This window comes from Euprymna scolopes, chromosome 9, assembly GCF_053919585.1.
Source record: "Euprymna scolopes isolate OS-2025 chromosome 9, ASM5391958v1, whole genome shotgun sequence".
Lineage (NCBI taxonomy): Eukaryota > Metazoa > Mollusca > Cephalopoda > Sepiida > Sepiolidae > Euprymna > Euprymna scolopes.
Window position 1 is genome coordinate 70,883,455 of NC_136490.1, and position 26,023 is coordinate 70,909,477.

The 26,023-nt window shown below is 34.7% G+C and overlaps 1 protein-coding gene and 1 long non-coding RNA gene across 8 annotated transcripts in view; one reads left to right on the forward strand and one right to left on the reverse strand.

Annotated features, from left to right (window-relative positions):
* Positions 1 to 26,023, reverse strand: part of LOC145284706 (uncharacterized) — a 2,222,015-nt gene that overhangs the window by 1,207,309 nt on the left and 988,683 nt on the right. The window lies entirely within an intron of this gene.
* On the forward strand, positions 13,469 to 18,386 carry LOC145284705 (uncharacterized). Its single transcript, XR_013868863.1, has 2 exons — positions 13,469 to 17,580; positions 17,728 to 18,386. It is a non-coding gene; the product is annotated as an uncharacterized LOC145284705 (long non-coding RNA).

Here is a 26,023-nt window from a genome sequence, read left to right on the forward strand (position 1 = left end):
TGCGAGTCGTAAAGGATGCTTGAGAAGATGATTGTGTGAGGGATGTCACAGTGGTAAAGAGAGAATGAGGAAATAAATGTTGTTGCTACAAAGAACAAGCGCGTTGGAGTTATTTCCTATTCTTTGTTTTGGTCTCCTTTGTGACTGAAACTGGACACAATGTGGGTTGGTTCCCGGACAACGGCAGATCAATGCAACTGTTAACGCAGGGATGAGTCTATCAGACATATGTATACAGTGTGATGACGTACGGAAGTGAAACCTGGTCGGTGAGAGTGAAAGACATGCGATACATGGCGAGAAATGATATGAGAAAAATATAATGGATACGCAATGTGATTCCTAAAGATAGGCTTACATGTGATAAATTCAGAGGAAGATTAAATTTGGACAGTTTACGGAGTTGTGTGCAGAATAGGACTTTTATAGTGTGGATGAGAGTTATTGTGTTAGTAAATATACAATAGTTAGATTAATGGAATCAGTTGGCATAGGAGAAAATCTGTTGGAATAATCTGTTGGAGAGATAAATAAAGACCTTGCCAGAGATAGGTTAGTTTTTAAGCAATGTTTAAGTATATAAATCGTGAATTTCTCGTCTTTAGGTGTTTAAAATGAAATAAATATTGACTCGAAATGACTCTTCATCTAATAATATTTAACATAAAAAACATTTTTTAATGCGCACACATCTTTTTTATCACAATCACCCCAATACTAGCTTTAGTAACATTACAAGTAAATTTATAAAAGCCATACAACATATGCCAGCATGTAAAATGAATGTGATGATGATGATGATGATGATGATGATGACGACGACAACGATGTCTACATCCCTAATACTAACTTAAGACCAGAAAAGAAAACAACCATTATGTTATTTGCATATAGTCAAAATATCATTTCGTATTTGTAAAAACAATGATAAAGTGATCACATTAATAATTTCTATTATAATCATCGCTCCTTACAGTAACCATTAGATAACAGGAAGTCTAATTGGCTTATAAAAAATATAGTGTTGATAGCCTATCTTTTAACCATTACAGATCCCTGGATATACCACAGGCCTCAGAGGGGGGAGAATATGAATGCAAACAGATTTAGGGCATAACAGGACTTGAAATTTATGGACTTGTTAATTCTTTTGGTTTAATTAAATAAAAATATTCAAATAATGCTTCGTTCTTTATTTAATTAAACACATGATTTTATCATTTTTATTTTTAGATGTGAGCTTTTTTATATGGTAATCCAATTCTCTGCTACCCTATGGCTTTTTCAGATTTTTCCAAGCTTCTTAAAAAGTATTTAAAAAAGAGTTTTAATACGATTAAGTTTATTGAAATAGAGTACAATAATGAACCAGGTTTAATCTAATAAGAAAAAAGTAGCTAAATCAATGAACCTTAAAATTGGTTTAATTTCAAATTTAAAAAAACAATGAATACGAAGGGATGAATGATACAAATAACACCATATTAATAGGAATCGATTAAGAGATAGAGTGTAAGTATATTAATATTATATTAATCTCTTTATATATGCTGCAATATACTATTTACATTCATATATATCAGTAGAAACTATAGACATTTTTATATTTTTTATCAATTTGTAAAGCTGGCGATAGGGGCATCCTACCGGATGCCAAAAATTTACCTGTTAACTACGAAATTCTGAGAGGTCTTTTTCAGATTCTAACCGTAAAATTAAGTGCAATTGTTTGAATCTCTCTTGCACTTGGTTCACCAGGTATATTTGCCAGGTAGTTGTTGAAATTATTTATTTTATCTATTTTTTGTTGCTTTTATAATGAAAATCTTCCTAAGATTACAGTTTCTTTTTATATATAATACATATGTAATACATATGTAATATATATTTGTATTTTTTTATCTTTTCCCTGTCGGTTTTGTTTATTATTAGCGACACTAACTTCTATTAAGATTACTTCTTTTTCCTTTTTGTCCCACATCAATGTGTCAGTTTTTTTTTGTCTCCATTTTCTAAGTACATGGCTATATGGATTGCATAGTCATAATAGGTGGTGTATGACTTATTTCCAACTGTTCTCTCCGGTATATGTTCCTAGGACTTTATAGAAAACCATAATAATGCGTTTGTTAGAATAAATGAAATTTTAAGAATAAAATTATAAACACATGTACACGTACATAAATACACATACATATACAAACACATACACATACATTTAAAGACAGACCCCCACTACTACACACATTTACGTATGCATACAATTGAAATAGAAATAGTGATCAGAAAGTTGCTTTAAGGTCATTTAAAAATGGTGAGTAGAAAGTTAATGTTACACTCTAGAGAGATTGGATTGTATCTCCTCTCTATTCTGGCGTTGTCTGCTTGCCTGCATTTCTTACTTTTTATAAACAAAACAAGCACACATCTAGTGTGGTTCAGGATATGTTGTTACTCATCTTAATATCATATTTGTTTGATATGTTGTCTCCTGATATCACTTTTCCTTAAAATCAGACCGCTTTTCATAAATCCACTAGACCTCTTAAAAAATCCAACATTCGGATCAACCTAGTCTGACAAAAACGCATTCAATGTTTTACAATATCAATGATTGTTTCCAAGACGTCGAATATATCCGGGGTTTTTTAAGCATTATTATTGATGTTACATGGACACTGGTAGAAACATTATTAAAATAAGTATGTTTAAAATATTTATATTGCATAAATAAAATATGATAACGATAGAATATAAAAGAAATGGAGCGACCGTAGTCGAGGGCGACTTGTATGCTCCTTTCTTAATTGGTATTACAATATTATGTAATGGAGAGTGCTATTTATTTCCTTCGGTTGCTCAATTTACCCTTGATCCTTACCTTATTATTATCAGTGTTAAAAATTAGTATTTCGCATGACCTGAAGCAGGACTGAACCCAAGTTTCGCTGCCCATTACCAAACACATTAGCTATTATGCCAAATGGGTCGATAAAGTATATATATATATATATATATATATATATATATATATATATAAAATATAAAATGCACATATTGATATGAATATAACATAATACATGTAAATGTCAATATGCATATGCTAATATTGAAATAATATTACATTACAAGACAATGGAAAATACAAACAAAGGAATAAATTTCGAAGTTTATTTTAAAATTTCAATGAAAATTATGCATTTGTGAATGCCTAATTATTCATGTATTCCCGTTGTATGGAAAATAATTTATTTTTAAATATAACTTCATAGTAATAATAGTACCTGTTATTTCCAAAGGAGCATTGTTGTTTGGCTACACATGAATCTCATTAAAAGATTATTAATACATAATTAGCGCCCAAAATATGTGTATCTAATCAAGTTATCATCAGCATCAGAACTGAAATAATTCCCAGTTCGTTCATTCAATTGGACATGTTTTAATAAAGAAAAAACTAATTATTTTTGCTTAATATATTTACAAAGATTCACAAAGACAGTGAGCAACAAAGAAACATAAGATCCTCCGAGGAACAATCACTGATTTTCATTCCAAAATGCTTAATGAGTTATTCTTTCATATGTAAAAAAAATAGTTCTCATTGTGTTGTGTTTCTGAAAAGCGCTTTGGTCAGAGTATTTAAATGAGAGAGAAAAAGAAAAGAAATATATTTTTAATGATGAAAGAAAGAGTCTGAAACTAATTATAATGCAAATGAAACAACAATATAAAAGGCAGAAGAAAGGAATTAACAGCATGAGAGAAATCATATAATGGGAGTCCAAAAGCTTCGTGGTTTCAAGAATAAACAAACTAAAAAAATCCAATGGAAATAATGAGGAACTAATAAACATGTAAAAATATCAGCCTTTTGGCTTTCCAAGGATAATTTAAATAAAAGAACATTGAATTATATTAGAACTTTAATAATTATAATAACAATGAAGAGATAAATCTATAAGCATGAATATTATTCCGTAAATAGAAAAGAATTTTTAATTTGGATTCAATGATTTTTTTTTAATTTTCATGTTTTTGTTGCTATGTGGATTTTAAGAAATATTTATTTTTAAAATTTCCATCTTATATATAAAGTAGAATGAGATTGTTGTTTCATGTTTGTTGAATGGTATAACTTTCTAATGTTGTGAAAATAACGTCCAAGATGGGAATAATCCAAACAATACAAATTAACAATTCTTATCTGAAAACACAACATTTTAAATTCTGTTTTATTTTTATTATTATTTGACAGAAAATTTATGATTCGATTCCGACGTTTCCTTTTCTTTTTCTTTCAATCAATATTATTTTTTTTCCGACATAGCTAACTTTTAAGAGCAGAAGAAAACTCCTATGTGCCTTGCACTTTTTTCTTTAAATTATATATATATATATTTTTCTTTTATCAAATAAACTCATATAAAGTTAAAAATTCGGTTAAAATTATTTATATGGGATTCTGAAATGGAATCGTGAGTTTCCGGGTTTCCTTAAATATCCCATGCAACATAGGGGCAAACATTAATTCAAATAAGATGATTTCAAGTTAGTCTTTTGTTCTATGGGATTATAACTCTTATACTTAAATCTAGACAACTTGAAATCATATGCATATCGCTTCACAAGGAAAGAGAGACCGCCAAAAAACATATATATATTTATATCACATGTGACGGTACGGTCCTGTTCATTTCTTTAAAATGGCACAAGTGCATAGCAGCACATGTGATAAATCTAGGTTATCCATCTGAGGGGATGCTTGTGACAAGTCTCACGCATGTTCCGGTAATCCAGAAATGAATGCACATTGCAGGCATTGATCCAATAGGTCGCCAAACAGAACTACAAGCCTGCATAGGTCTGTCAAAAAATATGTCGACTGTCGGGCTGGAGGCAGTGTACTGCAAACTGCTTCCATGCTGCAAAAGGATCCAAAGCAACGCTGTTTACAGTGTTTTCTTTACACATTTAAAATCAGCTCACTTTTCCGCACTTAATGGTACACAGCATATGCGCCGCCTGACAAGTGCATTGGAACGACACACTCAATGCACTTGTATCAATTAAGATAAGAATGAAATGTAATAAGTCCTTAGTCATACCTCTCCATCATACAGTATATCGATACTCTATGGCTGACTGGGGTAGCTTCCATACATTTATATCATATCTACCTCAATGTTCCATGTTTAGAAAGGATGTGTCCTCTATAGTATAAGACCTAACGGAATGGTTAATTGTATGAATAGACCGTTTCATACCCTCGAAAAAGTTCCAGCAAAAACCTAACAGCCAGAATGTGCTCCTGCCATTGCGCACAGAAATCACTTTTTCCATAGCTTCCAACGTAATAGATGTATTGAGACTAAAGCCGCTTTCAGGACTGCTAGCAACCATTGTAAAAAAGTGATAAAAAATGCAAGAGAATTGTATGCTCAGTCCATCAAGTCCAAAGTAGCTGAGCAGGGGGTTGCTTTCCACCAGTTTTGGCAAATAGCAAACAGAATCCTGAACAGAAGCGTGTACTCTATCCCAATTCTCCTAAATGGACCTGAGGTAATCTCGTCAGCATCAGACAAAGTCAAACTCTTTGCCAAGAACTTTGCAGCTAATTCTACCTTTTGCGACAAAGGCCACCAACCCCCAATATTTTATCCTATATCAGAAAACATGCTATGTGATATACAAATATCTGTACGTGATGTTGCCAAGCTAATTAAAAACCTTCAGTCAGTAAAGCAACCAGCCCTGACGGTATTCCAATTATAGTACTCCAAAAACTTCAACCAGAACTTGCCACCATACTTACAAAACTGTTTAAACAGTGTCTTAAGGAGAATTGCTTCCTACCACCCTGGAAAATCTCATCAGTATGCCCTGTATTTAAGAATTCAGATGATCGCTCATCTCCCTCTCAGTACAGGCCAATAAGTCTCCTGTGTGTCATGAGTAAGTTGCTAGAATCTGTGTTAAATGGAGAAGTAAGCAACCATCTCAGCAAAAAATAACCTTCTTAGTGACACACAATATGGTTTCCGTTCTGCTAGATCCACAGATGTGCTTACAGTTATATCTCATAGGATTAGCGAATATCTTGACGGAGACAACATTTCTAGGGCAATTGCTCTTGACATATTGCAGGCATTTGATAGCGTATGGCATAAATGTTTACTTCACAAGATCTCCAGCTATGTTATAGCTGGAAATGTTTTCTCAATAACTAAATCATTTCTCTCTGATAGGCTCATAAGAGTAGTAGTTGATGGGCAAAAATCAGAAGCTCACAGTATTAATGCTGGAGTCCCTCAGGGATCCACCCTGGGCCTAACTCTCTTCCTGATCTACATTAATGATCTTCCAAATCACATCCTTACATCATTCGTAGACATTTATGCTGATGACACTACCATCTATGGTAGCACATCTAAGACATTAAATGACCAAGTTCTCTCTGATTCTCTCTCCTCTGATCTGGAGTATGTGGTGCAATGGGGAAAGGAGTTGCTGGTTACTTTTAATGCATCTAAAACCAAGCTTTTATCTTGACATCATCGACGCTATGATCCCTGTCTGGCATCAATTGAAATGAATGCCTCTCGTCTTGAGGAGGCCTCATGTTTTGACAAGCTTCTGGGCTTGACCTTTACTCTTGATCTGAAATGGAACACGTACATCAAATCTGTTTCTAAAGCCGCTGGAAAAATGGTGGGATCCTTCTATCGATCCAGTGGATATCTCACTGCTGATGCAATTCTCTATCTATATAAGAGCCAGGTACGTCCAAGGATGGAGTACTGTTGCCACATCTAGGCAGGAGCTGCTAGAAAGGACTTGTTCTACCTTGATGGAGTTCAAAATAGACTTTGTAGCCTCGTAGGAGATGTTCTTTTCTCTTCCCTGCAACCTCTATCTCACAGAAGAGATGTTGCGAGTTTGTCTCCGTTTTATCATTATTTTCATGGCAAGTGCTCGACTGAGTTTCAATCTATGGCCCCCTTTCATCAAACTTTCAGAAGAAACACTCGTCTAGCTGAAAACACTATCAATAATTCCCCCCACTCTTTATTTGTGCCTAAACCTAAACGTAGATTCCATGAACAAAACTTTTTTATTAGAAGTGCACGCCTGTGGAACTGTCTTCCGTTTTCCTGCTTTCCAGCTGAATATAATCTGATTGTCTTCAAGTCCAACGTAAACAAGTTCTTGATGAGCTGTTCCACTTAAGTTAACAAATTTAGCGAATTTCCATTACTAACGATTACTATATTTTCCAATTGACTACAGCACACTCTTAATCCTTATCCTCGAGTGGTCTCTGGATCTTGATAATTAGTGATGCCTATGTAAAAAAAGCCCAAAATACTTCCCCCCTCAGCTGACATATTAGTTCAGCTCTCTCCAACAACTCCACTATTGACTCTCCGGATTCACTGCCATCAAATGCAGGTATGAAGTTTGTATTGAAGGCCATGATAGCTGAAATACGATATCGCTTCACAAGGGAAGAGAGAGCGCCATCACACATGACGGCATGATCCTGAACAAATTCATCCATACAATCCCAAACAATACCGCCGCATCAACACGTTACGCCACCAAACAATATTGATGAACTTACACACCACATTCCCGAGCAACACTTTCGAATGACACGACTTGCCACCGAGCAATATCGCCGAATCAACACGCCACCGAAGTATATCATTGAATCGACATGCCACATTCCCAAGCAACACCGTCAACTGACACATTATCAGAGCAATATTTTTCAACTTCCTCCAAATAACTCATCAGCCCATATTTTATAGTTGTTGGTTGAAATTCAACCATCCTTTTGGGGTAAGATGGATGCAGCTCATTAGCAGACTTTTGATTTACAATGTAAATGTCCCGAGTTTGCTTTTCACTGCAGGTAGGCCCGACTCATACACTGGCACACAATTCTTGTCAAAGCACAGTGCCAAATAATGAAAAGCTTTCTACCAGACAAGCCGGATCTGAATATGAGATGTTTTAAAGTAAATTACTCAGATCCCGGTGAGTTGGTGCATGAACAGTTGGTTTTTGAATAAGTAAAATATCAGACTTGCAGGATATAGCAACTATCAATGTAGACTGCCGGCTTCACAAATTGATTTCAAGAACAGACAGATTCGTTTCATTATTTGGATCATTTAGACTACTATTCCGATTTTCATTGTTACATTCACAACGTTTCGGCAGATATTTTCTCTAGCCATTTTCTACTGCATCTTTTCAAACTGAGTATCTATACATAATTTTGGTTCCTAAATTTGAAAAGATACACCTAAAAACGACGTGGCTTACATCAGTCAGAACACTGTGAATCTAACAACCACGCTGATGACAGTCTAAATAATGCAAATCGTCAACGCAACAATTCGTAAACATATATGTGTAGCATAGATATAAGTGCAACTATTAGGTTGGTGCAAAAGCGATGTGGTTTTTGAATGTTCAACTTCATGTCAAAAAACATTATTATTGCACCAACCTAATAATATCGTGGAAAGCATGAATCTACAGCCCAACCATTATTATTTATTAATTATGCCTTTTGAGCATCTTCTTTGTTAACATCTTTTCGATTCAGCCATATAAAACATACATAACATTAATGCAAGAGTAATATTCTTTGTGAAAAATCTTATGTTTATGGAAAGGAAAGAAAAATGTTATATCTTGGCCAATAATTAATGTATTCTCAAAATTCAAAGTATATCTCTTAAAGGAAATTTCGGTCAATACAGTATATCTTAATGAACCACTGAGCCTCTGCTACAGCCTGTAGCTAGGAACCAAACCTATAGCATGCAACTTTTACAGTCCTTTTTAATTTTTAAGTACGGTGCATAGCATGAAAATCAAACAATGGATTAACCTGAATTAAAAATCATTTTATATAGCAATAATTATATATTATAGCTATACACATCACTGTGCCTTCATCAGCCAAATAGAGCATCTGTATGATAAAATTGCCAAAGAAACGTATATTTCATATGTGGAAATTTACTTTGAAACATAACTGTTTTTAATTATCCTGTTTAAAAGTGTATTATAATTTCAGTCAATTTTATTCTATTGATGTGAGCACCAAAAGATATTAGAAGTTATTCAATTAAACTTCACAAAAATATTATAAAAAAAAGGAAAAAGAACTGACAACTAGTTAAAAATTTGTATTAGTTATTTCATACTATCTTTGAATGTTTGGGATTGTCGAAGGAGGAGATCTGCTCCAGGTGGAGTTGGAGTCATCTCACTTTGAGTTTTCCTTGACCTGGTGATTGACCCAAAACGCATTGCCCCTCAATGCCATGCAACACAATGCCCGACTAGTGAGTTCGCCTGGGTGTACATGTTGCAGGACCCTAGTAGAGGAAACGCCAGAATGCGTTCTTTAAATGCACCAGACTAAGATGGTATTGGGCGTATGTTGCATCCTCATCCCAGCCTCATCGTCCACGTGACTTGTCTTACATCATACCCAGCATGAGCTGCTAGGGGATAGGGAGAGACGAATGGTATTTCTTGCAATCCTAGCCATAGCTAGAATGGTGATATGGACGTCACGACTGCATGAGAAACATGGGGTTTAATCTTTTACTGATCAGAATCTGATCCCTTTCTTTAAGTACCAGCTGAAGGTCAAGATTAGATGTGATAGGAAAAGATTACATCCTGCAGCTTGTGACAGAAAATGAGTAAAAATAGCCTTTGTGTATGTAGAGTTTGTGTTCCCTGCCTAAACATGGCATGCACGATTCCAGGTCCTGTCAGACTCTAGACCTCTTAAGTGTTTAGATTAGGTTTTTTAGCTAGCAGAGTGAATGTGCCTCCATCTCCAATAGGTAATCTCCAAGATGCCCACACCTCAAGTTTTTTTTTTTTTTTTTTACCCCGGCCACCCCAATAATTAATCTCATCTTGGAGCAACATCATATACACCTCCTAACTTTCCCTGCCCTATTTTTCTTTGATCCCGTCACGAACTTAGCCTCATTTAGATATCGATCTGCTTGTTTTCAGCCACCATCAAGGTGGACAACAGTGGACGGTCTACCATCTAAAGAGGGTTGGGAGAGTCTTACTAACATTTTTTGTTTACTTTTAGACGTTATTCCCCCACCCCACGCCAATGAAATATTCATCAAACGGCTTTTATTATAAGTTTTTAATTTTACTTATAATCTATATATACATGTTATTATTTATTTATCATTAAACAAATAACGATTTAATCCGAAGTCTTAAGTAGGATGACCCCCCCCCCCGGTGTGTTTGCAGTATTATGGTGAATGAGAACTCTAGCTAGGATTAGCAAAGACCAACAAAAGGTGTGGTAATGAAGATGACCATGGACTCCCTCCCCCTTCCTAACTTTTGAATGGCGTTGTGCTTAATTTTTTATTTTTTCTATTTTGTTTTTGTATATATATATAGACATACCTTAAAACAAAGAAAAAACTTGAAAACATTCATGGGATTCAAATTTCAACATTTTGTAAGACGTCCTGTAAATTTTCTTGCAAAATCCATTGTTCTAATGACATATATTCCTTCACTGACTGATTATTCGAAAATTGTAATTATTTTATGACAATAAATTGCTTAAAAGAAATAAAAGAAATGGTAAGAAAAGGGATGGTAATTAGAGAAACAAAAATCAAAGTAAAAGAATCCCGGATAACGTTGTGTAAATATAATTAGTTAAAAGTAATATTAAAGGACTCTTCTATAACTAAATGACATTGTCAATTTATGGACAGGTAAAGGTTAAACCAAATTTTATAGTCAAATATCACAAAAAACCCTGTGGTTGATGAATTAAAATATTTGACATATTTAATTTTATGCATTCTTAAAGGATGGACATTTCTTGGAATACAAAATAAATGAGTGAAGCACATCGGTTATATGATGACGAGATAACGTATGAGATGTTGGCACTTGTTGATCATTGCAAGATGATGGTTATCATAAGTATGCATGTGGGAACTAATCTTCTGACAGTTGTGTTAGTGGAATGACATCAGGAAAGAATTATTGCTTACATATGAAAAGTATACATAGCACAACACAGTCAGAAGCTGTAAAGACAAATATGTATTTTTATTCTTGGGGTTACATACATAAGCAGTAAACTTTAATTTAACTTAAAGAAAGAGGATATATATATATATATATATATATATATATATATATATATATATATATATATATATATATATAATTTTTTTTCAGAAAGTTTAGCTGAGGTAAGTCATCCATACCGTCGGTTTCAAACGTGATAATAGAGAACCGTAATAGGTCCCCCATATTAAGCTCTCTTCATCCGATCTCTGTCATCTGTCTATAATCGGAAGTGGAAACATACACATTTATTACAAGATCTCGTGCCTATCTTTTTTTTTTATTATTAAACTTTAAATTTCAACTGATTAAATTTAAAAATTGTCTGTTTAATGCTTTGGACGCCAAAGTAAAAAAAAAAAAAAAAAATAGAAAGAAAGAAAGATGGAAAGAAAAAGGAAGAGAAAGAAAAGGAAAAGAAAGAAATGAAATATTCTCAAATGGTTCTGTTATTAATACTTTTAAATATACTAGCATTTCAGCTCGGCGTTGCCTGGGTGTTTGGATGTATGTGTTGTGCAAAAAAAAAAGTGGTAGTAGGAAGGCAGGCTCTAACCCAATGTAAAAGGAACCTATATCTAAAATTTCAAGTGGTTAGACCCAAAATTGTCGTAGGGGGTTTGGTAGAGTTTTCAAAGGTCCAATCGTTGAACTTTGACTCCTTAACAGGCAAATTTCTGGCCAAAAACCGATCACAAAAGTTTTCCCAAATCTCAGTACCCTGTATATCAAATTTCGAGTCTGTAGACTGAAAAATGACTGAGTTATTGCGTAGGGAAATGTATGCAGATACACACACAGATACACAGACACACAGACACACACACAGACACGGTCACTTTTATATATGTACTAGCAAATGTACCCGTCGTTGACTGGGTTCAAAAACAGCCTACAGAAATTGGACTCTGATTTATGAAAGTATGATAGGTTATGAAAAGGAAGGGTTGTAAACAGATAGCTTCGAATTTGGGGGTAAAAAACCAAAGCAAAATATGATGAAAGTAGAAATAAAATAGATAAACCCCATAATTTATTACACCATACCTGTTCACACTGAAACACTTATCACAATATTCTGTGGATCTATATAAAAAAACCTTGTTAAACTTTGTGACATATTTCCATTCTATGGAGATCAGGCGCGAACAAACACCCCATAATTTTATTATACCATATTTCTTCAAACTGAAACATAATTATCAAAGTATACTTACGCAGATAAATATGAAAAGTCTTTATTAAAGTTTGTGCCTATTTCCATTCTATGAAGGCCAGGCGCAAATTTTATTATAGCATCCCTATTTAAGTTAAAACATACTTAAACGTTTTTTTTTAAATTTTAAAATATTTTATTTCCATACTTTGTGGACCAGGCGCGTACGCAGACCCCACAATTTTAATGAATCATCATTATGTCAGACCAAAATACCCATTCCTATGTCTCGATACATCTTCTATCATTATATGTGATCAGTTTTCTATAATAGTCAACCATATAGGAGCCTATTCGTAACCAGACACACACACACACACACATTCAGTTTTATATATATATATACTAGTAGGTCTTATGACGTTGTGCGGTCATAACTATGATCTTTTAATTCATGTAGATTTCATATTTATTATTATTATTGCTATTATTATTATTATTATTATTATAGAGCCAGTTCTCTATTGATTATCATATTACACCCAATATATATTAGTACCCCCTCTGGCGTGACCCGGCCATAAAATATGCTTAAATATGATATTTTAATTAGTATTTATTATTAATATTATTATAGTAATTATTATTTTTTTTAACTCACGTTCATCCCTACCCTCCAACAAGGCACATTGCCACTTGGACATAAGGGGCTACTATTTGGGGCTAATGGTTTACGTTACATTTAAACTTCTGTATATCAGTACAGTCAGTCAAGCAGGGAGGAGGAAGAGAATTCCAAGGTCTAGCTTTTCAGGGAACAAAGCTATTAGAGGAGAAAGCCTACTAGATCTTGGTTATCGCAATAGTGAAGGGGTGTGATTTTGCTGCTAACAGATTTTTGGGGAATATGTATGTTGAGGTGACAAAAGTGCAGCGAGTTCATCAGAACACATTACACCTTCAGCTTCCAACGTAGATCCCCACTACCATCTTTCCTTCTCCAACATCAGGGGTCTATGTTCCAACCTTTAAACTCTATTACAGGAAACTAAACCAGACCTATTATTCCTAAGCAAAACTGTCATTGAACCGACTACTTCCCTCGATGAGTTCGTAATTAAATGATACTCTAACTTAACCTCCAAATGTGGCACTATTTCCTTGTGCCACTGTTTCTAACACACTCTGCAGCATGGACGGGTGGTAAATTGTCCATGAGCGTAGAGATACAAAGAAACCCCTTCCCATAATCCCCTTGCTATCTTTCTGTCTTTTTCCTGCACGACCACCATGATGTGAGGACGCATAGACTGTCTCTCCGTAAATGAGGGGGGCACCCCCTCCCTCAACACTAGTTAGGGTAGGTTAGTTAGCTTTGAAAAGCCTATTGTAAAAATTAATTGTAAATTGTTTTTTTTTGTAATATATATTGTATCTCTAATGTAAAATAAAATAGTTAGTTATACCTTTGTATATTACAATTGTGTCGCGTGTCATTTTTCTTGTCTGCCATGAATGCCTTCATAAATGTCTGAAGTCGAAAGGCGGCCCTGAGGACAAAGAGATGAAGATTCCCACCAGAATGCCACCAGGGTGAAGAGATCATCTTGAGAAAGGAAAGGAGCCACACCCAAAACCAACATCTCAGGTATGATTTTCTTCTTACTACACAGACCCTAATGACTGGCCCATCTTCATATCTTCCCGAGACCGCTTTAAGACATTTACTATAACACGTCTGTCGGTCACACCTCGGTGGCCGGCTGATAGTGGTATAAATGGTGCCGTGACCAGGATTGACCCTGGTTAATTACCAGACGGATCTCGTCGCATCTGTGTCGCAGTATAAATTATGCACTATGACCAAGACATATTGTTTCCCAGCATGGAAATAATTTCGACTCTTAAACCCACGGCACAACCAAAAATAACGACCACTAGACGAATCGAATAAAAAAAAATGGTCCACGGTCTTTAAAAACGGAAAAAACTATTTCTGGCAAAATTTAAAAAAAAATGGCAGACCAGTACACACGCGCACAAAAAAAAAAAAAAAAAAAAACGCACTCAAAAAGAAAATTCAGAACCTGAACAAAAAAATTGTCTTGCACCTACAAAAAAAAAAAACAGTTTACAAAAGATCGATTTAGAAAAAAAAGAGTATTGAAAGTAACCCTTCGAAAAAAAAGTAAGAAATGTGTCCCACACAAAAAAAAAAAAACAGAAACGAGAAAAAAGTGTCTCTAGAATATGCAATATCTCTTTCTCTCTCACGCTTTCTCTCTTTCTGTCTCTCTCCGGATATATATCGATATGTGTGTATATCTATGCATCTTGTTATTACATGAAAGAAAAAAAAAAGAAAAAAATCCTTCAAACACGAAGCTCGAAAAATAAATTAAAAAAAAAAAAAAGGAAAGAAAATAAAGGATACCTAACATTTTTTATCTGATCTTTGTTTCAGGTTTATAAAGATATAGGACTTTTTAAAAAATTGCTTTTGACTTTGCAAGTGTTAGATTCAGATTTGAAAAAAATAGAACTTTTACATTACATTTTATTCCATGAACAGTTGATGTGTTTTTTTTTTCGGGTTAGATTAGCAGTTAATGCCGAAACATGTGTGGTTTTTTGATTTGATTATGTTTTTTTTTTATTAATTTTGATTTGTCTGTTAAAAAAAAATGAAAAAAAAAATGGATTGCTAAAAATTTGGATTACATAATGTGAACGTTTTTTTTTTTTTGTGTGAGAATGCCTTTTACAAAATTGTTCAAAATAAGATTGTTTTTCTATTTAGTTATTTTTTTTAAACTCGTAGAAATGTTTAATGTCTACCTGTCACTCATTTTTTAAAACAATGGCCGCACATGGGAAAGAGAAGCGAAGATGACCTCGTCATGGTGTTTGCGAGGGTGTTGAGGAATGGGTGGTAGAACAATGCTATCTGCCTCTCTCTCTCTCTTCTTCTCTCTATCTTTCTCTCTCTCTCTCTCATTCCCTTACCTTTTAGGGTCTATGAGGACGAGAGAGAAAATTGTCGAAGATTTTTTTGTTATTACGTAATGATATCATGAGGGTGGTAGGGTGTGTAGTGACATCGCTCTGTCTCTATCCCCTTCTTTTCCCCCTCAGTCTCTTTCTCTACTCTTGCGTTTTAATGATTGTATAGCTAAACCCCCATGGCTGATTGCAGGAGGGCATATAATAACGAATTAACTTGGAGTTTTTTTAATTTTTCTACCAGGTTTAAAGAACAAAATTATTTATGCTTCGTTAAATTACATTAAATGATGTCTTCAATTGGTTTTTATTAAAAATAAAAACTGAGACAATTATTCAAACAGCACTTAAAGTACTTTTTTGAAGTCTTCGAGTGTTTGGAAAAGCCAACTGTTACATGATTACGTTGATTTTTTAAGAGTTCTCTGAAATGTTCATAGTTTTTTTTTTAAGAAAAATTACGCTATTACATTTCGAATATTCTCTGAATTTTTAATAATTTCTAAGGAAATATTGTTTGACTAACGAAAGAAATTTTCCTGAACTCTAGATGATTTTAAGGAAGAATTATTCGAGCGAATTCTTTAATTGAAGGTTTATTTGAAATTGGACCGTATGATAGGGGTCCCTGAAATATTGACTGAGGAGTATATACGTAAAATTGAATTAATTATTAAGAATAAAAAAAGATTTCCTCAGTCTAGAAAGATCTCTCTTTAATTGAAACTTTAATTTTTTCGAGCTGTTAACTATACAGAACTGGTCGTTAACTAATGTGACTCCCAGGTGTGGCGGGAGTTTATTAATTCGAAATAATCCTTGTGAGTGAGTTTAGGAAAAGAATTGCTTTTAAATGATAAAATAATTACTTTGGAAAATAAAGTTAATTAACGTGAAATGTTTCTGAATTCTAAATGACCTTGATAATGACCTATAAGAAGAAATGATTTTTAAGAATCAATTAAATAACTTTAAATGTACACTGAATTTTAAAAATAATAATTACGAAATGAAAAATTTGGGATGTTTCTGAATCTCATTGTGGAGGGTGAATTGATTCAAAATGAATTGTCTATGATCTTTTCGGAAGATTAATTTTAATAATGAACCAAATGTTTGGAATAATTTTTGAATTGTATTACGAAAAATGGGTCTATTCGAAGTTTATGACCTTTTGAGAAGATTGGTTTTTATAATAATAAATGAATTACTTTGGAAAGAAGTTAATTAACATAAATTGATTTTAACGATGAACCAAAATACTTGAAATAATTTTTAAATTTTGGAATTAAATTTTAATGATCTTTTGTAAATCAAGTTTTGAAAAAATACATATACTTTTTAAATGTACCCTGAAATTTGGGAAAAAGTTAATTATGAATGTAATAACTGAAATGCGTTTGCATTGTGTAAACAAATTCTAATTGTGACCGAGGTGCTCTGAAATGATTTTTTAAAAATGTTTTCTTTTTAAGAAAAAAAATTGTTAACACCCTATTTCATTGATTTAATGTATACCAGGTTTCTGAATTGTTTATTTTTGGAAATTTTTTTCCCCCTAATTGAGTATTCTAACTCATGAAGGCTGAGTGCCCTTCTTAGTTAATTCTTTATATAATTAATAAATATTCCGTGGTGGATAGTTTTTATTGGTCGCTCGGCGGCAGACTCCTTGCTCTAACAGAATTAATTGGATTAGAACCTCTGAAGACCAAGGTTTTACTAAATCCATATAGGTCGGCGTGATGAGGTCACGTAACCCCGACTTATCTAAAATACATTATACTGGTTGCTGAAGAGAGCGTAAGTCCAGTAACTGAAGTAATAACTTGGAATACATATAGGTCGGCGTGATGAGGTCACGTAACTCCGACTTGGTTAAAATACATTATACTGGTTGCTGAAGGGAGCGTAAATCCAGTTACGAAAATAATGTTATGCAGACTAAATTAAAAAACGTATAGGTCGGCGTGATAAACTCACGTAGAATCCGGCTTAGTGAAATACGTATAGGTCGGCGTGATAAACTCACGTAGAATCCGGCTTAGTGAAATACGTATAAGTCGGCGTGATAAACTCACGTAGAATCCGGCTTAGTGAAATACGTATAGGTCGGCGTGATAAACTCACGTAGAATCCGGCTTAGTCAAATACGTATAGGTCGGCGTGATAAACTCACGTAGAATCCGGCTTAGTGAAATACGTATAGGTCGGCGTGATAAACTCACGTACAATCCGGCTTAGTGAAATACGTATAGGTCGGCGTGATAAACTCACGTAGAATCCGGCTTAGTGAAATACGTATAGGTCGGCGTGATAAACTCACGTAGAATCCGGCTTAGTCAAATACGTATAGGTCGGCGTGATAAACTCACGTACAATCCGGCTTAGTCAAATACGTATAGGTCGGCGTGATGAACTCACGTAAAATCCGGCTTTGTTAAAAAATATTATAATGGTTGCTTAAGAAAGTGTAAATCCAGTAACTGAAATCATGAGGTCATTGCCTCGATGGAGGGCGAGGATGATTACCCTCTCTGGTATTTGAAGCAGTATACCAGTCTACCAGGAGCCTGGTGGAAAAAAATAACTTGCTTCACTGAGTTCCTGATGGAACGTAGAGCATGGAGACATTGATTGCTGACGGCCGGTTGACGCACCATTCACGGAAAATTAGGGACTTCTGAAATTTATGAATGCTCATAAATTTCGGATAGCATAGGGAGGGATGTGGCACTATTTCCTTGTGCCACTGTTTCTAACACACTCTGCAGCATGGACGGGTGGTAAATTGTCCATGAGCGTAGAGATACAAAGAAACCCCTTCCCATAATCCCCTTGCTATCTTTCTGTCTTTTTCCTGCACGACCACCATGATGTGAGGACGCATAGACTGTCTCTCCGTAAATGAGGGGGGCACCCCCTCCCTCAACACTAGTTAGGGTAGGTTAGTTAGCTTTGAAAAGCCTATTGTAAAAATTAATTGTAAATTGTTTTTTTTTGTAATATATATTGTATCTCTAATGTAAAATAAAATAGTTAGTTATACCTTTGTATATTACAATTGTGTCGCGTGTCATTTTTCTTGTCTGCCATGAATGCCTTCATAAATGTCTGAAGTCGAAAGGCGGCCCTGAGGACAAAGAGATGAAGATTCCCACCAGAATGCCACCAGGGTGAAGAGATCATCTTGAGAAAGGAAAGGAGCCACACCCAAAACCAACATCTCAGGTATGATTTTCTTCTTACTACACAGACCCTAATGACTGGCCCATCTTCATATCTTCCCGAGACCGCTTTAAGACATTTACTATAACACGTCTGTCGGTCACACCTCGGTGGCCGGCTGATAGTGGTATACAAATCCGACCCCTAAGATCGTCATGGGCATGGAGTATGTGCCTATATTAAAGACGGCTTTCCATGTATGTGGCAGAGACATCTCGGGAGAAGATCCAAATTTCTCCTATATGTGCTTCCATGTTGCACTAGCCCACACTACTCCGTTTATATTTGCACTCTACCCCCCCATAACAGTGGAGTTACTATCTTTAAAAGCATATCTGAGAAAATTGACCACGTCCTGTCTATGTATCCTTCAGCAAACATTCACGTCTGTAGAGACTTCAATCTTCACAGTATGGAATGGTTAAGCCACTCAAACAAGACCGACGACGAGGGGAGGTTCTGTCACGATTTCTCCATTGCCTATGATCTCACTTAGATTGCCCACGACCCTACCCACATGCCCGACAGTGGCGGCCAGTATGCAAGTCTCCTAGATCTTTTTCTCCCAACTTGCCCTGAGCTATGTTCATCTTCTGTTCTGTCTCTACTACTTCCGATCACTCTGTTGTATCAGTTAAGATAAAAACGAAATGTAATAAGTCCTCGGACGTACCTCTCTATCATACAGTATATCGATATTCTATGGTTGACTGGGAGAGCTTCCGTACATTTATATCAGATCTATTTCTGCATTCCATGTTTAGAAAGGATGTGTCCTCTATAGTATCAGACCTAACGGAATGGTTAATTGTAGGTATAGAACGATTCATACCCTCGAAAAAGTTCCAGCAAAAACCTAACAGCCAGAATGTGCTCCTGCCATTGCGCACAGAAATCACTTTTTCCATAGCTTCCAACGTAATAGATGTATTGAGACTAAAGCCGCTTTCAGGACTGCTAGCAACCATTGTAAAGGAGTGATAAAAAATGCAAGAGAGTTGTATGCTCAGTCCATCAAGTCCAAAGTAGCTGAGCAGGGACTTGCTTTCCATCAGTTTGGCAAATAGCAAACAAAATCCTGAACAGAAGCGTGTGCTCTATCCCAACTATCATCAATAGACCTGAGGTAATCTCGTCAGCATCAGACAAAGCCAAACTCTTTGCCAAAATCTTTGCAGCTAATTCTACCAAGGCCATCAACCCCCAGCATTTCCTCGTGTAACTGAAAACATCCTATGCGACATACAAATATCTGCATGTGATGTTGCCAAGCTAATCAAAAACCTCGATCCCCATAAAGCAACTGGCCCTGACGGCATTCCAATTATACTGCTCCAAAAACTTCGACCAGAACTAGCGCCCATACTTACAAAGTTATTTAAGTTTTGTCTTAAGGAGAAATGCTTCTAAACCCAATGGAAAATCTCATCAGTATGCCCTGTATTTAAGAATTCAGGTGATTGTTCAGTACAGGCGAATAAGTCTCCTGTGTGTCATGAGTAAGTTATTAAAATCTGTGTTAAATAGAGAAGTAGTCAACCATCTCAGTGAAAAATAACCTTCTTAGTGACATGCAATATGGTCTCCATTCTGCTAGATCCACAGATGTGCTTACAGTTTTATCTCACAGGATTAGCGAATTTCTCGATGGAGGCTTCTTCTCTAGGGCAATTGCTCTTAACATATCAAAGGTCTTTGATAAGGTATGGCACAAGGGTTTACTTCAAAAGATCTCCAGCTATGGTATAGCTGGAAATGTTTTCTCAATAATTAAATCATTTCTCTCTGATAGGTTCATAAGAGTAGTCGTTGACGGGCAGAAATCAGAAGCTCTCGGTATTAACGCTGGGTTCCTTCAAGGGTCCATCCTGGGCCCAACTCTCTTCCTAATCTACATCAATGATCTTCCAAATCACATTCTTACATCATTCTTAGACATTTATGCTGACGACACCACACATCAACCAAGGTCTCTCTGATTCTCTCCCCTCTGATCTTGAGCGCGTGGTACAATGAGGAAAGATGTGGCTGGTTACTTTTAATGCATCTAAATTCAAGCTTCTATCTTTACATCATCAACGCTCTGATGCCTATCTGGCATCAATTGAAATGAATGGCTCTTGTCTTGGAGAGGTTTCATGTTTTTATCAAACATGCTGACTTTTACTCCCGATCTGAAATGGAACACGTATATCGAATCCGTTGGTAAGGTCGCTGAGAAAATGGTAGGATCCTTCTAACGCTCTAGTAGATATCTCACTCCTGATGCAATTCTCTACCTATATAAATGCCAGGTACGACCAATGATGGATTACTGTTGCCACATCTGGGCAGGAGCTGCTAGAAGCTGCTTATCTTGCTTTGACAGTGTTCAAAACAGACTTTGTAGCTTAGTGGGGGGTGCCCTTTTCACTTCCCTGCAACCTCTTTCCCACAGAAGAGACGTTGCCAGCCTGTCTCTACTTTATTATTATTTCCATGGCAGGTGTTCGTCTGAGCTTCAATCCATGGTCCCCCTGGACAAACTTTCATGAAAAACACTCATCGAGCCAGAACCAATACAAAATAAAAAAAAAAAACAGCCACAGAGATGCAGCATTGTGGCAATTAGACAGTTGATAAACTGGGACCTATTAGATTGAAGACTCTTTTTCGCACCCTATCTAAGAGGGAGAGGCTAGTGGTAGATGCACCAGCCTAGACGTGGCAACAATACTCAATGTATTACTTCGATACTTTAATCCCAAACTATACTATACTAATTTCTTAATGCTTAATGCAATTTACTATACTATTTTAGACTAATGTACTATATTTTAATGCTCATTTAATGGAGGGAGACGTGGAGTATATGTTTTATTGACATAATACTCTCCTTCCAGGCATTATGTACTCCTTTTTTGTTGGTGGGGAGAGGGGAAGCAAAGCGTAGTGTAGCATCTGTTCTGTTGTCATTATACCATTCTTCCAGGTATTACCTCCTCCTTTTAGAGAAAGTAGTGCAGCATTGTTTTGTTGTCATGAAATTATCTTTCCAAGTATTGCCTCCGCTTTTGATATTGGTATTGGTGGTAGTTGGAATCAAGGTGTAGTTTATTATAAGTGTTTAAATAAAAAATCCTTTAAAGCAATAATGAAGATCATGTTCATCTGTTTTTGTGTTTTATAAAATAATCCTCAAGCTACAGTTATTTGCAATCCATCTGGAATTTAATTCTGTATTGGATGAAAAATGCTTGTAAAGCTAGATGACAGACAAGCAATTTTGCATTTCATATATAGATATATAAGTTTATATGATTAAACCACAATCTCAAATAAAGGAAAGAAAGAAAAATAGATTAACAAAAAAAATAAATAAATAAAATATTTGCTTCTTTTCCAGCTGCCATGTGTCAATTGTAGGTTGAAACATCATTTTAAATCATCTATTTTAGTCATACTTACATCATCCCCTGGGTGGGAGAATATAGCCCCTCACCCCATCCGGCTGCCATATATACCCACCCTTCCTGTTCAGTGCCTGCCTGTTATAATTCTCCCGGGTCAAATATCTTGTTTGTCTGGGAGCCAGTGCAGTTTATTAATATCAAGCACCCCAGGCAAGCAAAGCGGCACAGGCAGGACCACCCCAAGAATCAAAAGAAAAGCCAAAGTGGGTGCTTCACATGTTTCTCACCAGAGTGGGGCCAGTTAACTGAAATAGTAATTCGCCTCAGTCTATCAGCAGTAGCAGGAGCAGCAGCAACAGACTGCCTTTTTGACTCGAAATTAATCATCTTTACAAGTGAGTTCACATAGCTGACTTAGCTTGTATGCATTTAGTCAAGAAAAAAAAATGATAACATTTATTAGGAGTTGGCTTTCATTCCGCAAGTTGCAATAAAATCTGTTGTATGTTGATAATGAACATTGTCTAGCTGTGAAGAATTTTACTAGTAGAACCATAGGAGATCTTCGTAAGTTCCTTTGCATTTACTTTGTTAGGGAGTGGAAGTGCTACTTCATCCAAAAACTGAACAAGAAATTGCTAACATCTTCAAGATCCTAAAACCTATAACTTTTAACAATAAAAACTGTATGTAACACATTTATTTAATCTAAATGCTTGCAAAAAAGCTTAAATCTACCTAATTATAATTGTGAAATTTCCTCTTTAATTGTTCTTCAGTTTTATGCCTTCAAGTAATCCGTAGTAATCTCCCTTTTTTAACTGTGGATGAGAGGTTGTGAAGTGTTTCTGAATGTTGATCTGCATGACAACACACACACATACACACACACACGCGCGCGCGCACACACACACACACCAGCACCACCACCACCACCACAACAATTATCATCATTATCATCATTTTTGGTTTAATGTTTACATGTGTTTGGAATATTTTAGAAACTGGCTTTCAATCTAATCTATTTCTGGCCAGATCTTTATTTATACTTCTTTCTCTCAAATCAATCGTTATCAGTTCTTCCAGCGTTTTCCTTGCCCTCCATTAGCCAACTGATCCTGCTACCCCAACTGTTACACATAATAACTAAAAAACTTCCATTCTTTCAATGTTGCCTGACGAACGATGTAGGCATCTCCATATGCTGTCTAAATTTAATTTTACTTTGAGTTCATTAGATCTAAGCCTGTCTTTAAAACATATATAACACATCAATCATATCATTTCTCTTTATAGAACAAATACCCTCAACTAATTACTAGGCAGGTTTTACTACCATACATCATCACACACTGTGCTCACATGCCTAATAGATTTTTCATTGGTTGACAGTAATAAGGGTCTTTTGGTTGTTATTTAATTTCATCAACCTCTAACTTGTGCTATGACATTAGCAGCAGCCTTTCCATAAGATCCAATGGTATCACCAAAGTAATAAAACTTCTGAACAACCACAATAACTTGGACATCCAGAAGTATGTAATACCTGGAAGGAGAGTATTATGTCAATAAAACATATACTTCACTTCTCCCTCCACCAATTTAGCATTAAAATATAGTACATTAGTCTAAAATAGTATAGTAAATTGTATTAAGCATTAAAAAATTAGTATAGTATAGTTTTGGCTTAAAGTATCGAAATAATAACGTAGTTTCCAAATCAGATAAACACATACCAAGTCTCAATTAGTAATAAATAAAACACACTGCATCTCTATTGTTGACATATAAAATCGATTTATTTTTTGAGAATTTCAAGCTATGATTCTAATAGCCGTGAACAGCACGTTAGCATTTCTCATGTAATTGGCAATAAACCAGCATCCATCAAAACAATACCTCATCCCAATAAACTTTCCTTACATCTGAGTTCTCATCTGTCTTCACTGCCTTACATTTTTGTACACAAAGTAGTTAACATTTCTCAAACTATCTGTAACTCCACTGCACTTCTTGTGTATCCATGAAAACAAATGTTAAAAAAAATTGTGTTGTGTCATTACCCACAAACTGAGCAGAGGAACTTTTTCCCTTGTGGGTGTTTTCAAGCACTATAACCACTGGTCATAATTGTTACATGATAAAATGATATCCTATAACTCAGCATAATAATAGCCACACGAAACAACGGCTGCATTTTGATTTGGCACCGACTTCTAAATACAGCCCAGCAAAAAAACATGGAATTCAATCTGGGGAAGCTTTATAAAACCTCAACATTTTAAAGTATACTATCTAAAGATTCCATGCTTTAGGAAAATTTATAAAATTTCAAACATCGATCAAAATGCGTCACATAGTAATGCAAGGAAAAGGAAATCCGAACACTAACAATTCCTAGGAGTAAAATTAAGTTGTAAATCACTTTTCCACCATATTTTTTAAACTTTTATCTTTAAACCCATTTTCTGTTTTATTGAAAATGAAATGGTTTTGTGATTAAGTATATAGTTAATTGTATAGTCGGATTAAGTTCAAAGGCAGATAGCAATTAATAAAGATTTGTTTTTGTTTTTAATATTTTCAATTTTTTTCTGTACATTTTATTTATGTTTTATTATCAATTCCAGGAGGGAATATGTGATTGAACTAACAATACAAAGTATGGAAGTGGCTATAACGAGTTTAAATCTCCTCAGATCTATCATGTTTCATTATGTACTAATACCATCAGAAAACTTAAACACAACATTTCCACCTAGCTATGGGCAAAATAATGACATTCGATAGATATACATCTCAGGTAAAGTTTGACTTTAAATTGGAAGCAATATTCGTATCACCTGGGTGTTTACTTTTGTATTTTAATAAATGTCATTAAACAATCTAAATCCTTCAATTCTTCAGAGAATTCTCGAAAGAACAAAGATGTGCATGGCATAACATGTCAAATACTGATTTTCCAAGTTTATTTTGAGTACTGATTTTTTCCATTATTATTATCATTATAAATATTATTTTTATATTGGTTGCTCTAATCACAATGTTTAAGTCCATGCAGTCGCCAACTATTTTCAAAGCATCTTTTTGATTCTTGAAATCTGCCTGCATAAATTTCGAAGGTCCCAAATTTTACTATTAGGTTTCCAATATTGAAAAGATGCCACTGAAGAAAATCAGACGTTATATCGGCTGAAACGTTGTGAACATAACAACCAATATAAAAGTAATAGTTTGAATAATGCAAATTATCAATCCTCATTTAAAAATCCTTAAACATAAGCCTTGCTGCATTTACATAACTATTACCACTATAAGATAGGTATTAATTTACCTGCCAGCTATTATTATGATTAAAATTTCTTATAATTCTTTGGCATTGCGCTTTGAAACTTCTTTTCAATTTCACCCTAAACAAAAACATGCTATGAAACATGTAATATTAATATAATATTAATACAAACTGATCAAATTCTGTTAAAAGCTTGATACTGATAGCTCCTAAAATGCACTCTTTTTCTTTTAATTTCTGAATTAATTTAATTCAATCTTAATTGGCTTTGCTGTTGCTGATCTGAAAACTTGTTTTAAAAACCTTTATTAGCAAAAGAATCCAATGAATTATTTTTAAGGTTTCAATTAAATCACTTCCCCATTCTTCTCTTGAGTAAAGTAGTTAATCCTATTTTTTTCAATCCCTTTGTGCAACTAACTTCTGATACATAGAGTAAGAAAGATAATTATCGTTATTTGAAAGGGAAAAGTATCGTTTCCAAAAGTATCGTTTACTTTATAACTTCACCCTTTGATAATTTCTTTAAATCCGTGAAAATATAACCAAAAAACAAAAAGTCTCTTAAAATAATTAATGAAATTTATCCGATGAGACAAATTTATTTTCAAAGTCAATTTAGCAAAAGTCTTTGATGCTTAACTGAATTACTGAATTCTATAGGGGATTTTTAGAAACAGCAATTTGCTTTGATCAAAAGATAACACTTTCATCAAGTGAAATTTTCCTAAGTACAAATATTAAATTCACGTAACATGAATATGAGCGATTTTAATGAGCGGTTTAAAT